The sequence below is a fragment of the Parasteatoda tepidariorum genome, chromosome 10 (genome assembly GCF_982258835.1).
Source record: "Parasteatoda tepidariorum strain Cologne lab strain chromosome 10, Ptep-v5.0, whole genome shotgun sequence".
Classification (NCBI taxonomy): Eukaryota; Metazoa; Arthropoda; class Arachnida; order Araneae; family Theridiidae; genus Parasteatoda; species Parasteatoda tepidariorum.
Genome location: NC_141764.1, coordinates 83,935,276 through 83,950,620, shown reverse-complemented (window position 1 = coordinate 83,950,620; position 15,345 = coordinate 83,935,276). Strand labels below are relative to the sequence as shown.

General features: G+C 27.5%; 1 protein-coding gene across 1 annotated transcript in view; it reads right to left on the bottom strand.

Annotated features, from left to right (window-relative positions):
• The window catches only part of LOC107448674 (uncharacterized), a 56,719-nt gene extending 44,869 nt beyond the window's left edge, over positions 1-11,850 (bottom strand). Inside the window, exon 1 of the mRNA XM_016063971.5 lies at positions 11,521-11,850. The gene's annotated coding sequence lies outside the window, so the exon portion shown is untranslated. The remainder of the gene's footprint in view (positions 1-11,520) is intronic.
• Between the last annotated feature and the right edge of the window lie 3,495 nt (positions 11,851-15,345).

Genomic DNA, 15,345 nt, shown 5'->3' with positions numbered 1-15,345 from the left:
CTTAGGAATAGACTTTTTGAATTATTAAGTTTTGTATAACCATCAAAATTAAAATCAGTTTTGTTAAATATTACAAATATTAGGTTAATTAGATCTAAGAGAAACAGTTATTCATCATTGAAATATCTTTAATTTACAAAATCAATTCTTGATAAATTTTTTAATATGTATGAATTTATTTTTTAACTACTTTTTTTGGATTTTATATTTTAGTACAAATATAATTCCGATAAACTAACAGATTTTTTTAGTAATTATTAGACTGATTTTTACAATTAAGAATTACCAAAATATACTTTCGCTTGTAATAAGAACGTCAGAAAAATAAATAAATGAAACGGTATCCCATCTACGTCAAAGCGTTAGTCCATTTGATTAAATATGGATTTTTTTACTTAAATCATCAACAACAAATAGTTTTAAATAATTGTTTATTCCCCAAACTATCATAATCGAGACAAAATGGTTTTAATTAACAATACTAAACTCATTGAACTAGTTTGCTCTATGGCTTGAAACAATTACCAATTGAATAGATAAAACTGTCTCGTTCCGTAAGTGATATCTCAATTGCTGAATCTTTTGTGCAACGAATAACAATATACAATTCGCTTCAGTTTATCCTTACATTTCCTGGTAGCTACAGGCATTTACCAAAGACAATTGTAGGCATTTCTTCCCTTTGTAGACAAGGAATTGAATTCCAACTAAGTCGACAGAAGGGAGGATTTTGCTTGATATATTTCTCAAGCATCCCTCTTGAAAAGAATGCAAAGTATTTCCTCTAATCTTTTCTTGGTAAAGATCTCAAAGCAACAACGGTGTCTGCATCATATTCCCCCCGAAGCATTTTTATTTTTTCATACTTTACCCAAGTAGTATTACATACCCCGCAGCAACAAGAGCTCGGTGGATAACAGGTATCTTAGACCATGCCTGTAATTTTAACTTTTAACCGTAAGGAGAAACATATCTTTAGATAGATTTTTCTATTTTTTTTTATGGATAATTATGCGTGTAAGTTGATATTACGTCGTTGTACTTCAATAGAATCATTTAGAAAACTCCTGTACCATCCGACCTTCTAAAGAAGTGAATGAAATTGATGCAGAAAAAACGGTCATAAACGAAATATTTGTGGTTTAAATGAACTTACAGAAGGCATATAGCTTGACTGTAACTCTAACTATAATTAGTAACTTGGAGTAGAGGTAACTAATGAATTTGATGAAGAAATTTAAACTCTAATTTTTTGCTTTATTTAGTAACTTAACTTTTACAAGCATTTCCATAGTTAACTCCTACCAAACAAAGATACTATTCGCTTTGTTTTGAATTTAAATAAGGCATCGTAGTTAGCAAAATTAGTGATTAATTATTCTAGCCGCATGAAAATTCAGACATTAAATAAAAATCATGAAATGTTTTCCGATTTTCAAAGCAAATTCTATATGTACTACTAACTAACTATTACAAAAATTAGTAGCTATGTAGTTAATTATTTAACAACTAAAAAGTAATACATTATTTGCTTAATTTTCTACTTTAATAAGCTATTAAAAAATAGGCAATGAAAGTAACGGCCAGAGCTATTGTACTCGCACAAAAATGGAAACAAAAGAATAATGAAATGTTTTCAGATTTTCAAATCAAATTCAATCTGTTCTAATGATTCAAATAAAGACTTCAAAAATAAAAAAGATAAAGGCCGATTTATAATTTAAATCAAATTATTTCTTTGTTCCGCAAATTAACTAATACACTTTCCATCTAGGTAGTTAATTCATCAACAGATACAAAATTTAGTAGCTATGTAGTTAATTCCTTAATTATTACAAATAATAACACACTATTTGCTTAATTTTCTGCTTTAAGCTATTAAAAAGAAAGCAGTGAAAGTAATTCGAAGACAGCGAAAGTAAGTAATTATTCTCAACGCACAAAAATGGAGGCATAAAAAATAAAAATGATAAAAACTGATTTTAATTAAAATCAAATTCTATTTCTGTGTTCCCCAAATTAACTATTACATTTACTATCTACGTAGTTAATTCCTCAATAGATCAAAAATAATACTATATTATTACTTTAATTTTCTACTTAAATAAGCTATTAAAACGTAAGTAATGGTGATGAGTTATTCTCTCCGCTCAAAAATTGAGACATTAAAAAAATGATAAAGGGTGGTCTGAACTATCTCCACCCTTTATGACCTAAAACTACGAAATCTAGAAACACTTCATTAAAGTTCATGGACATTTTCTAAATCTTAAGCTTTTATAAAGAAATGTCAACATTAGTAGTTTTTTTCTTTCTTTTTTCCTTCAAAGAAATCAAATGATAATGCTTACTTAAGGTCGATTAAGCACGACGTAACACCCTAGAAGACCTTTAGGTATTTTTACGCCCAGTAGCCTTTCGAGAACATTTTTGTTCTCTAATGTTTTCCTTTCCATGTTTTACGCTTAGAAATAAATAACAGTAGCAGGGATACTGTTATTTAAAAGTATTTTAAAGGGATACTGTTGTTTCAAAATTATAAATTCAAGTTTAAAAAATTAAATTTGTAATTACTTTTGATAAAAAAAAAAGGAAAAAACCGTAAAATAATTATGGAAAAAAATATTGCCTACCTATCAACGTTTGCCATTTTTAAGTAAGATTTGAAGTGAAATAAATAAGCTTGTTTAATGCAGTGTCATAATCACATCGCTTCAATATAAATATTTAAACAATTTACATGACTTGATAATCATAATTATTTTGCCTCTCATTCATGAAATAAAGAATAAAACATTGAAGCACAAAGCTTGTTAATTACTGGAAGAAAAATTCCGCAATTATTACGTATATTGATGATCAATTATGCCATTAGCGCAATTTTTGAACCTCGAGGTTTTGTTAATTTTTAGTAACCAATATATAGCTAACTGAACTAATATTCATTTGAATAAAATGAAGTGTTTGGATAAATTTTTATAATCCATTAAAGATGAACATTTCTCTGTTTTTTATTTGGAATCGTTGAAAAAAAAGGATAGTTATTTTTATTATTTTTCTTTTTTTTAATTAAAACTTCTTCACTACAAAAATTTTAGTTTTTAATGATTTTATGGCTTTTCCAAAGTTAATTTCCAAGTCAAAAAAAGGAGGAACAAAGGAATTCACTACGAATAGCAATTTTCCTCAGATTGATGCGTTTAGGCTACGCGAATGTCTTCTCATACATTTCTCTTACAAATAATTACATTAAAAAAACTGCTTGTTTTCTATTAATAACGGCCAAAAAGCGATACCAAAATAAATTAACAAGTCAAGCATTAAAGTTTCACTTCATTTACTTTACGAATCATTAATTTTCCCCAAGTATCGCGAAATTAAATGGGAACATTCAACTTTGATATCCATTAGTTGATCACATTATTTATTCTCACATCATAACAATCATTTCAAAATCAGAGATTATATATTAAACAAGAGCATATAACATTAATTGAATCCGATTCTCAAGCCCTTTGACTTGAGTGCAATTTTTGATTCCCCTAACGAAGCGTGAAAAAAAATATGTTTTTCTCTACAATGCCTCACATGTTACAAAGCCCGCTGATTAACTTTAAAAATGAAGACTGTTACCATTCGAAGTCAACAGATTAAATGAATCAGAAGATTTAAAACAATTTTTTTATTATAAAGTGAATTCATAACAATAAGATACCTTAAATATAAAATAGATTATAACACTAAGCATTATAAAAATAAAAACCACCGGCTCTATGCATGTTACTGTAAAATCCCTAAGTCGTCTAGTAAATCCCAGATTTTACTGGTAAAACATAGAATTTACGAAAGCGGCTTGGTAACTGATCCTAGGTTTTACAGCTAATGTTTGGTAAAAAGCCGAAATGACATCATATTAAAGCATATTTCGGGCTATAACCAAGTAACTTTGGTATTTACTAGACCTCTGGTCTACAAGACTTCAGGTTTTTACCATAACTTTAAAAGCCCAAAGTATAACACGTGACACTCCGTGGTAAATTCTAGGCTTTCCCGCAAAATGTCTTGGGAACTCTTAAGATTTTACCACAAATGGAATCATTTAAAACCCTATTTCCAACTTTAATCAAGCCACTTTAGAAAAAGTCAGGATTTACTGGTAAAACCTATGATTTACGGGACTTCGTATATGTTATCGTTATAAGATATATGCACAGTACGGATATTAAGCATAATTTTTAACTTGCTTTCCAAAAATATGTGGCTTAAGTATTCGTGTAAATCGATTTAAACCGAAACCCTCTCTTCTTTTCTTTTCTTTTTTTTCTCTCTAAAAAGGTAGACAAAAGACTAAAAAACGCTTTTGGAATGGTTAACAAGTTTTTATATTATGTATCATGTAAAAGGATGGAAATGTTCCAAGATTTCATTGAATAATATTTCACTACAATCAATAACGCAGGTAACTTTTTGATGAAGATTATGGTCGCATAGTTTTGCTTTATATCGTTATGCTTATTCCAAATGCCCTGTCGAACATTTTAACCATTTTATTTCCCAGAACGCATTTAAAGAATAAAGATCATACATGTTCTTAGTTGCGTAAATTTTTAGTGTTTCAATAAAAGTTAAATATATTTATATATATATATTTAAGATTTAAATCTTATTTCCTACTGATGTTCATAACATCACAGCCTCTTTGTGAAAAGTTCGCTTTCATGAAACTGTAAAAAATCTACTCTTAATTTTGTGAAAATAGGGTCCTGATTTTGTAAAAGATTACAAAAATCAAAATTTTCAGACCATTCAGAATCAGGTAGAGTTAAGACTTTTTGTTAAAGTGAAATTGTGAAAAGTTTGCATATAGTTTTGGATACAAGTAAAAATAAAATTTTGTTTATGTTAAAAAAAGATGCAAAAACCAAGGAATTTTTGTTTTGATGTTTTGTATCAAAAACGTTATTGACTCTCATTTTTCAAACGTTTCACGAACGGCATAGTTGAATAATTAAATATTTTGTGAGTGATTCGTTAACTAACCAAAATTTCTCCTAAAATGACTCCTGCATGACTACTTAAGTTTTTCAAATACTTCTTAAGTTACTTTTTTCCTTAGTAATTTTATTGTCCTTATTTATTTATTTATTTACAAAATGCTTTAAATTTCTTAAGTCCTTCCGTACTATATTATTTCCCCCTCCTTTCTATCATTTACCTTACTGTTTTTTTGTACACAATTTTTCATATTTTAACATTTTATTGATTAATCACCCTTTTTTAACAATATTTAAAATAACGAGTAGAAAAATACATATTATTACAGAACTTGATTATTTACTTTTCTCTGATTAAACAGTACTTATTATGCTATTTATACTAAACTGTTTATTTACTATATCTACTTGAATAACATATAAGGAAAAACAGTTTAAAATTTCAATTAAATTAATTATTACAATATTTCTTTACTTACCTTCCTCTGAATTAATGCATAAAGTACTTATTAAGTGATAATGATTAAATTAGATTATCTACAACATCTATTTAAATAAGCAATTGAATAAAGACATTGTTTGAAATTCCACTTAATGCAATTATTATTTAATAGGCTATCTACGATACCTATTTAAAGAAATTATCGAATTAGTTATTAGCTTAGAATTATGGGGATTTTATCTGCCTTTTAAGCAGAAGAGAAAACTGTATTTTGAAGCTTAAAACACTGATTCTTTCCTAAAAGGGAAATTACACTAATGCAACAATATTCAAACAACCGTAATCTCATTAACAACCAGAGTGCTTTTGAGAGATTACGATTTTCACGCTGTTATTTTATTTTTATTTTTTTAAATTGCTTACCCGAAGAGAAACTGTTAACATGTCTCAAGTATTTTTTATAATTATTGCAGATGCAACAGGTTGATTAGCAGAGCATAACAAATCGGGATGAAACAATAATGACAATGCGATTTAACTTTTTGAAGACGAGCACGATCACAGGTAATGAGAAATTTGTAAGTTGTCCTTGTCAAATAGCTCCAGGTAAAACGGATTTTTAGACTTCCGTGTGAAAGAAAGCGGGGATCCTTTATACATCCAAGGTGATGAGAAATTTTTTGCACCGGAAATTGCCTGCATTTATTGCCAGCATTCCTTTTAAGCTACAAGTAAATTAATTTATAGGTTAAAAAGAAAATTATGATTTTTCCTTAAGGTTATATTCGTAAATTAAAATTATGAAATGTATCTAAAAAGAACGAAAAAACCTGGAACTAAACAAATCTGGAGGAGGAAAAAAATCAAACTTTCTCTAAAAATTCACCGCTTTTGTGAATTGTGTTCAGAATTCTGCAAATCTGTGAAAATGATGTCCAGCTCTTGTGAGAAAAAAGCATCTTCCAAAGAATTTTATTTTTAAATTATGAATTAAAAAAGTTTGTAACTCCGTTTTTCAAAAGAAAAGTTTTAAGATGGGTCCGTTTTCACGATAAACTATTTTGTGAAGGATCCACTTTAACAATAAACTATTTTGGGAAGGGCCGTTTTCAAACTTTTTTGTGAAGAAAATATTTCAGGATTAACTATTTAATGAAGGGTCCATTTTAATGATTAACTATTTTGTGAAGGGCTCGCTTTCACGATTAAATTTGTGTTCTTGCGAAGGATCAATTTTAACGATTAACTATTTTGTAAAGGGTCTGTTTTCATGATAAACTTTTCATGAATGAAACATTTTCACGATAAATCATTTTGTGAAGGGTTAATTTTCATTATGAACTGTTTTGTAAAGTGTCCATTTTCAAGATAAAGCATCTTGTGAAGTGTCCGTTTTCATGATAACTCCTCACTTTATGAAGGGTCAGTTTTAATAATATAAAAAAAATTGTGAAGGTCCCTTTGATGGATCCAAATTTTTCCTAAAACGAACCAAAATTACCTTCAATAGTATTTGTTATTTTTAGTATCTAGAATAAATTGCAGAAAAGAGTTGGTCAAAATAATTCATCCCAATTATTTATTAGTTACAATAAAATTTATAGTCGTTAAAGGCGCAATTGTATTTTTTCGCGTTAATGCGGTTGTGGTTATGTGATTTGCAGAGAACGATTACTATTATATGTATACATTTAAAAATAAAAAAAATTACGTTTGACACATAAATTTATTACAATTTTTTAAGCATAATAAATTTTCTAAAAAAGAGAAGAAAAAAATGCTGTCGTAAATAAAAATAAAACACGAATTCTAGAATGCCTTTAAGAGTAACTTTAAAAAAATAATAAATAAATAAATAAAGAGAAAAAAGAATAATAAAAAGCGATATTTTTTTCTATAATCCAGCAAACACGCTTTCAGTACGAGTATCAGAGACAAATCCCTGATTTATACATCAATAAGTCATATACTGAAAAAAAAAAGTACGCTTCCCCGATTTCGCCTCTCTGTCATAAAAAGCACGAACCTTGTCCACCGCTATTTTCAGTGACAAAAGCCATAAAAATGAAAATAATTCTTTTGCAGAAGCAGGGCGTTTTCGCTTGATAGAGGAAGTTCAATAACGAAACCACCCAAGGATCCGGTTTTGTGGACAGTTATAACACTGTCAGCAAAAAAACTTTATATAATTTCAATTAGAAATTCAATCAGGTGTCAAGTAATTTGAAAATAACAATAAAAGTTTTTATTTAGACCTTAAAAAAAAACTATTTTTTTCTTAAACTGATAAGTATCGATTGCTGTTGGCAAAAATAATACGCAACAACCGCCTATTTGGTTATACAACTTTAGTTCATGTTTCCCTTAAGAGCTAATTCGACCACCTAGAAAATTTTCTATCTTTCAAAATTCCGGAAAAAGTTAAAGGGACTGTTGTGATTGAGAACCAACTATTTATTTTACATCAGAAAAAAAGAGAATTTTTGGTTAAATTTTTATTTTCCTAAACTATAAAAATAATTACAACCATTTATTGTTTTTAGTAATAAAATTAAAACCATACCACTGCATTTTCCTCCACATAAATATTAAGCTTTTTTATAGTTTCATTAATATATATTTTCAAACTTCGAGTCGAAATTTATGGAGAAAAAAATTTATACATATTAGGAGACCCAAATAGCTTTTAAACCAAGTAAACATAAAAAGGCTACTGAAATCTAACGTTGAAGAAAGCAGTACTGAAATAACCAAAGCATGACTAATTGCTGTTCAAGGAACAATGACTGGTTAAAAGATAATTATTAAAAATAAGTCTAATTAGGCAATCAAACTGGTTATCAGTCTCGTCTACCTCATTAGTGATTCCTGAGTTTTTAACAAAATTTTTGTCTCTTCCTCGCTTACTTAAATATTAATTTGTAATGTATAGGCTTTTCTTTCTGCATGATTGGAACAGATTCCAAAAAGGTATATTACAGCCGGTGTTTACGGAACACCTTATATGTTTACGCTTAATCGAAAAACTTAAGTATCCGTTCAACTTTCATAAATACATAATAATTATTATAAATAATAATTTAGAAGATACCAGTTGATTTAATAAACATTGTCAGAAATAACTAATTTTATTTTAAAACGGACATACATAAGGCGATATTTTAAATGTATGTAAAAAAAAAAATAACAAACGAAAAATAACCAAAATTACAGTATTTTGGTTATTATTTATAAACTCTAATCTAGTACAAATAAAACTAATATAATAGGGAATTGCTCTTATTCTTAGCTATATATTTCAATAAACAGCGAAAACCAAAATTTAAAAAATAAAATAAAAAATCATGTTCCAAGTGTTTTAAAAACAAAAAGATGAAATGGAAAGATACATTGGTGCTATAGGGTGCTATAGACCTTTTAAAAGATGGAGGGAAAAAAAATGGAGGAATGACTCATGAAACGTAATTTCAGATGCAAATCAAATAGACAATGGCAATAAACGGGATTCAAAAGAGTTCTTTGGTCATGTTTATGAGTCATTCTTAGCACCTGTCGTGCCGCTGAAGCCCCCATCATATTATTGTGCCGCTGCGCATGAGTAAATACATTAATATGCCACACACATTTTGAACCCTAAATATAGCCTGTATTTAATGCTTTTTTAAATGGCAGGTTTCTTGATATATTTTTCAAACAATATAACACAGTAACAGACATAAGCGCAGAGTGAAATAAAAAATATTTTCTATGAGAGGTGCGTAAACAGTTTTTATTTATTTATTTCATTAAAAAAAAGAAAAAGAAGAAAGAAGAAAAAAAAACAGTTTTGTCATTTTTAATTTAACATTCTCATTTTATTTTTATTATTTATTTTTTGTATAAAAATCTTTGTACTCATATATGGGGGAAGAAGGTGTCAAATAATATTCAGAGAAAAAGCGAATATTCGGATTTAAAAACATTTTATATTGAATGAATGAAACTTATTTTTCTACTAGGTCATGTTAATAAAACGGTTGATTATGCAAAAAGAAAAAAAAGTGCTAACGATGAGGTATATAAAAAGGTAGGCCTCAGCGATGTTTGAGAAGAATTTTGTCAAATGATCCTATACCAGCAGAAAGTTTCTAGTCAGATCAATCCTAATATAATCATTCAATTTTCCTCTTCAATAACAATTTTTTTTCTTCTTCCATGGCCATTTGATGAAAGAAAGATTTCCTCTCAACAGCGTAGAGAGCACCCTTGTTATTGGAAAAGAATTATGAGACACGAAAAACATCTTTCAAACATCTAACAATTGACTCAATAACCATAAATTCACAAAATTTGTGAAGGAAATTTCAGGTTTTATTTTATTTATCTAAAATCTAAAGCTCTGACTAAAAGACAAAAAAAATTTAATAAAAAATCGTTTGAAAAGTTAAATTCTGCAACAAGAAGCAATTTAAGGGGCATATAAGACATGAAAAACAAGTTTGAACCACCGATTGTCTCAATAACCCTGAAACCGCATAATTTGAATATAAAATCTAAATTTTATTTATCTAAAACCTTTACTAAAAGAACAAAAAAAAAAATTTTTTTTTTAGTTGTAAGAAAATGTGGAAAGAAAATTCAGGGAAATCCCGCACCCCAAAAATTTTAAGGGACGCATGACATGAGACAAGAAAAACATCTTTGGATCATCCATTGACTTGATAACCATTAATCCACAAAATTTGTGAAGGAAATTGAAATTTTATTTATCTAGAATTAAGAAAACCCTTACTCATAAAATTTAAACAAACTAAAATTCAACAAAAAATTTTAAAAAAATGGTTAGAAAACTCATTAACATCCTACATCTGGAAGCAATTTAAGGGACGGGAAATCTCCAATAAGGGACAATAGACACATAAGAAACATGCTTGAATTACCGATTGACTCAATATCCCTAAATTCACAAAATTTGTATATAAAACTGAGATTTTATTTATCTAAAACTCTTATTAAAAAACAATAAAAAATTGCTAGTTGTAAATAATTACGAAAAGAAAACCCAGAAACATCCCGCATCCAGAAGCATTTTAAGGGACACGTGACATACGAGACGTGAAAAACATCTCTGGATCACCCATTGACTTAATTTCCATAAAATCACAAAATTTGTGAAGGAAATTGAAATTTTATTTATCTAGAATTAAGAAAACCCTTACTCATAAAATTTAAACAAACTAAAATTTAACAAAAAATTTTAAAAAAATGGTTAGAAAACTCATTAACATCCTACATCTGGAAGCAATTTAAGGGACGGGAAATCTCCAATAAGAGACACTTGACACATAAGAAACATGTTTGAATTACCGATTGACTCAATATCCCCAAATTCTCAAAATTTGTATATAAAACTGAGATTTTATTTATCTAAAACTCTCATTAAAAAACAAAAAAAAAATTTTAAAAAATTGCTAGTTGTAAATAATTACGAAAAGAAAACTCTGAAACATCCCGCATCCAGAGGCATTTTAAGGGACACGTGACATACGAGGCGAGAAAAACATCTCTGGATCACCCATTGACTTGATTTCCATAAAATCACAAAATTTGTGAAGGAAATTGAAATTTTATTTATCTACAAGTCCAAAAAAAATTAAACAATGCGTAAAATTTTGTGAATTTTTCTTAATAAATGTTAAAATAGATTAATTTTTATCAGGCTAGAATGATTAAGGATGTCTTAATGTATTTCTGCTGCTCAAAGATAAACAATACATTTAATTAATTACGCATTAATCTGTACAACTTTTAATATATGGGAATGTAGTACATTAAGCATATTAAAGCACATTAGCTTTCATAGTTTTTTTTCGCTTAAATTAATTACACTACAACGATTTATTTTAAGTTAACCATACCAATAAATTTATTAAGAAAATTTTTTATCTCTACTTTCAGATCTTATGATTTTGTGCCATAATTATTTCTACTCTCAAAACTGTCTTTTCAATTTTTAATATGCAATTTTACTAAATAAAAGGCTGAGTTAAAGCATTTTCTCTTCGTTGTAAGGGACATTTCTCATGAAAATATAAAATATCTCACCGATGTCCTTTCATCGTGGTAATCCAAGCAATAAAAAAACTGTCAACTCGGCGGCACTTGCAAATTCACTAAAAAAGCACAATTATAAATTCACATGCTACATCAACAAAATCGTTTATAAGTTCACTTCCAAAACAAGTTCTTTGGCATAGTGTTTTTGAGTGTATCCAGTTCGGGAAGAAGAAGAAAAAACAACTGGTAAAAAAAATCGTCTGAAAAACAGCGTAAGTTCTACCCACCTATTGGGTACAACTCTTACTACTGCCGCTCAATTCTGTGTGTATACTACACACACGCGTTTTACCTGCTAGGGTTACCTTTCAAGACAGTGAAGTTCTACAACTTTTCCATCACTTTTTCGTCGCCAGATGTAACGCCAACAAGTAAAAATCTGGCGCGGATTTTAAATGATGTTGGAAACACTAGACTGTTTATTTTTCAGATAAAATCGAGAAGGCGATATTATTTTTCGCAATAAATTTTGTGCGGGTCATTGAAACAAAATAAAAGTTCGCGCACATGCTGAACAACAAACAAAAAGTTTTTTTTTTCCCCGATAAAATGTAAACCAAGAAAAGAAATTACAAACTAAAAACACATTTTACAAGCAAAAACAGTTGGATTAAATAATAAAACCAGTAAGTCTAGAGAGAAATAAACAAGGCAGATAGAAATCTGTTTGAACTATAATTTACTTTCTTTGTTACTTTCACTTAGAACACTGATAATTTTTCAGACAACTTTTATTTCTTAATCAGTTAATAAATCTGTAACTTTTATTAAAAGAAAACATGATTTCGATTATACTAACAATTTATTCGACTATGCCCCCCCCCTCCTTCATCAATGATGACCTAGTTTAATGATAATGAATTTTATATATCCTGATCAATGTGGCTGATAATTCAAAAATACCTTTTATTTTTCAATTTGTGCTTTGTTCCTGTGTTTTATGTTTTCTAATGATAAAGGTAAATTTTTCATTCCGATTTACTGGAAACATTATAATAAAATTTAAGAACTGTTATTTTAAAATTCGAATTATTTATTTCGTGAAATATTGACTTACTATTTATTCCCTCAATTTTAAATGTAGTTTTTTGAAAAAAAAAGTCTAAAAATAACGGAGAATAATGATAATTTGTTTGGAAAATATAATACCGTGTTCTTGGAATAATTATCTTTTTCTTAAAGTCAATCTTAAATTTATGTTTAAGAAATAATTTACTTTACATCAGTAGTAAATTGTACAAAATTTGAAGGTAAAATTTAACAAATTTTAAAGGAATTTTCCCCCAACAATAAAATAATAATAATTTCAAGATAACATTTAGTTATTTATTCATTATTACAAATGTATAATAGAATAATGTATAATAAAATAATGTAAATAATTACTACTAGTTTTATTAAAGAAGTGTTCGCAATTACATTACATAAAGATTGACAACATCAATTTGTTACTATAGTATCCATAGTAACTTGGTATATATGTATCATGAAATTTCTCTGAATAGCATCGGCAATTAACAAAAGAAATTTAGCTAAACACTTATAATTTTCAAGAGGAATAACTTTTTACGGTAGAAAAAAATACATTTATAAATGAATTTGAAAATTATTGTTGGGAAACTTCACGCTTGCATTTATTTTTTACATACATTTTAAAAAATATTTAAACAAAGTTATTTCTCACGTTTACCATTAAGAACATAACAAACACATTTACATGAAATCAGAGTCTTTTGAGCCCATTCGCCTTTTCCAAATGCCAAACGGCTAAGTTAAATATCTATAAAATTGCTTCATTTTCACGCGGCAACATTAAAGACGTATCAAATTTCAGTTAGTGCAGGTGGATCTGTCATGAAATAATACTACTTGGTAATCGAACAATTGAATGTAGGTGAAAAATAATGGAGATGAAAAGTAATGGAGGTGAAAAAATAATACCATAAATAAGGTGAATAAAAGACAAAACTAAGCAAAGAAAGAAAGAAAAACAATAAAAAATATGGTGTTAATATTAAAGTTACGTTTACTCTTAACAAAAACTAATAACTCCTACGGATAACTAACTTCTTCATCATAAATGCTTCATTAATATTTTTAATTTTCAATAATCTCACAAAACGCTAGCCTTTTTTTCAAGCATTGATTACGTTTAATTTTTTAGCTTTAAGATACTTAACTACTTTTTACAGGGAAGAAAAAATAAATGAATTATTTAGTAGGAAACAATTACGAAGCAAACGGTGGAGAGAAAAATTTTTTTAGCCAAAAATCAATTTACATAACTTTTTCTTAAATTTTTAGTTTTTAAATGAAGTTGGTTTAGTAATTAAAACTTTGTCTTTATTTCTTTCGATTGATATATTTTTCTTGAGGCTGTTTAAACATTATGTATCCATTTACCAAGACTAATATTGTAATTTGAATTGGAAAAATAGTTGAATGTATCTGACAAATACAATCTGGTGTATTTACTAGAACTTGTTACAACATAAAACAAACTGCTATCGCTGTTTTAATATTAATGTGTTAATGCATGTTTTATAATCGAATTTTTGTTAGATATACGGTAATACTAGTTACAAACGATCGCACAACTATTAAAATAATATTGAAAAAAATTATTCCCAAATAAACCTTTGTATAAAACATACAAAAATACCCGATATATAATTTCTGGAAAAAAATTAGATTTGCCATTTTGAAAATCGTTTGCCTAATAGAATATGTCGTTATCTAATTATTTATTTATGTTTGAATTTTGAAAAAGTTTGTTAAAAATAGCGCAGGTTTATAAATATAAAACTAATTCATTGTGAATTATAAAATTAATTTAAGCATATTTATTTTTAAAAAAAGGGAGAGCAAAGCTAACCTGAACATTAACAACAAAGTAGAGGATAAAAGTTAAAAATAAATAACTCTAAAAAGTTGTCTAGTGCTACTCAAAATTAAAACTCGTCTGCAATCAATAAACGTGTAATAAGATGAGCTGATGAAAAATTCATTTTTCTGAAATATAATATGAAATCTTAAAACTTATTTAATATCAATCAATCTGAATAAAAATATTTATGAAATCTCCATACTTATGTAATTTTTCGGAAATGAATTTCCTATACGATATCTAAACTTTTTGATATTTATTATGGAATTAGTGCTCATCGAAGAATATGATTCTACACAAATCTTATACCAGACGTTGGTAAGTTTCTTCCTTTCAATTTTTTCACTAATGTTCTTCCATTTATAAAAATGCTTGACATTTATTTTTTAACTTATTAATTATCTTTGTTCTTTTCGTTATAAGCCAATTTTATACACTGTGAAATAATTGTAAAATTCTAAAAAGATACAAATAACTATTACGAATTTTTTTTACATACAAATTCTTATCCATAGTTTGAAATAAAAATTTCATTTAGAAATATAAAGATAAAAAATTTATTTTGAAAATTACAAGGCTAAAAATTTTATTCAAAAATTATTTGAAAACTATAAAATTTTCTTTGAAAACTAAATGATTCTTTCGATTAAATATTCTAGCTGGATTGAAGTAGTATTGAGAAAATAGATACGAATTCATTTTGATATTGATTACTTAAGTCAACATGGGGAAAATGGCGATTACTGATGCAGAATAATCCAAATCATTATCATTGCATTGTTATCATTATCAATCGTTCTATTGACTTACAGAGGAATAAAGTTCACGTATACTCGGGATATGTTTTTACATAAAGAAATGTTATCCGTGTATATTTCTCTATTCATGCACGAAATTCCATACATATTTGTTTTCAGGAAATAAAG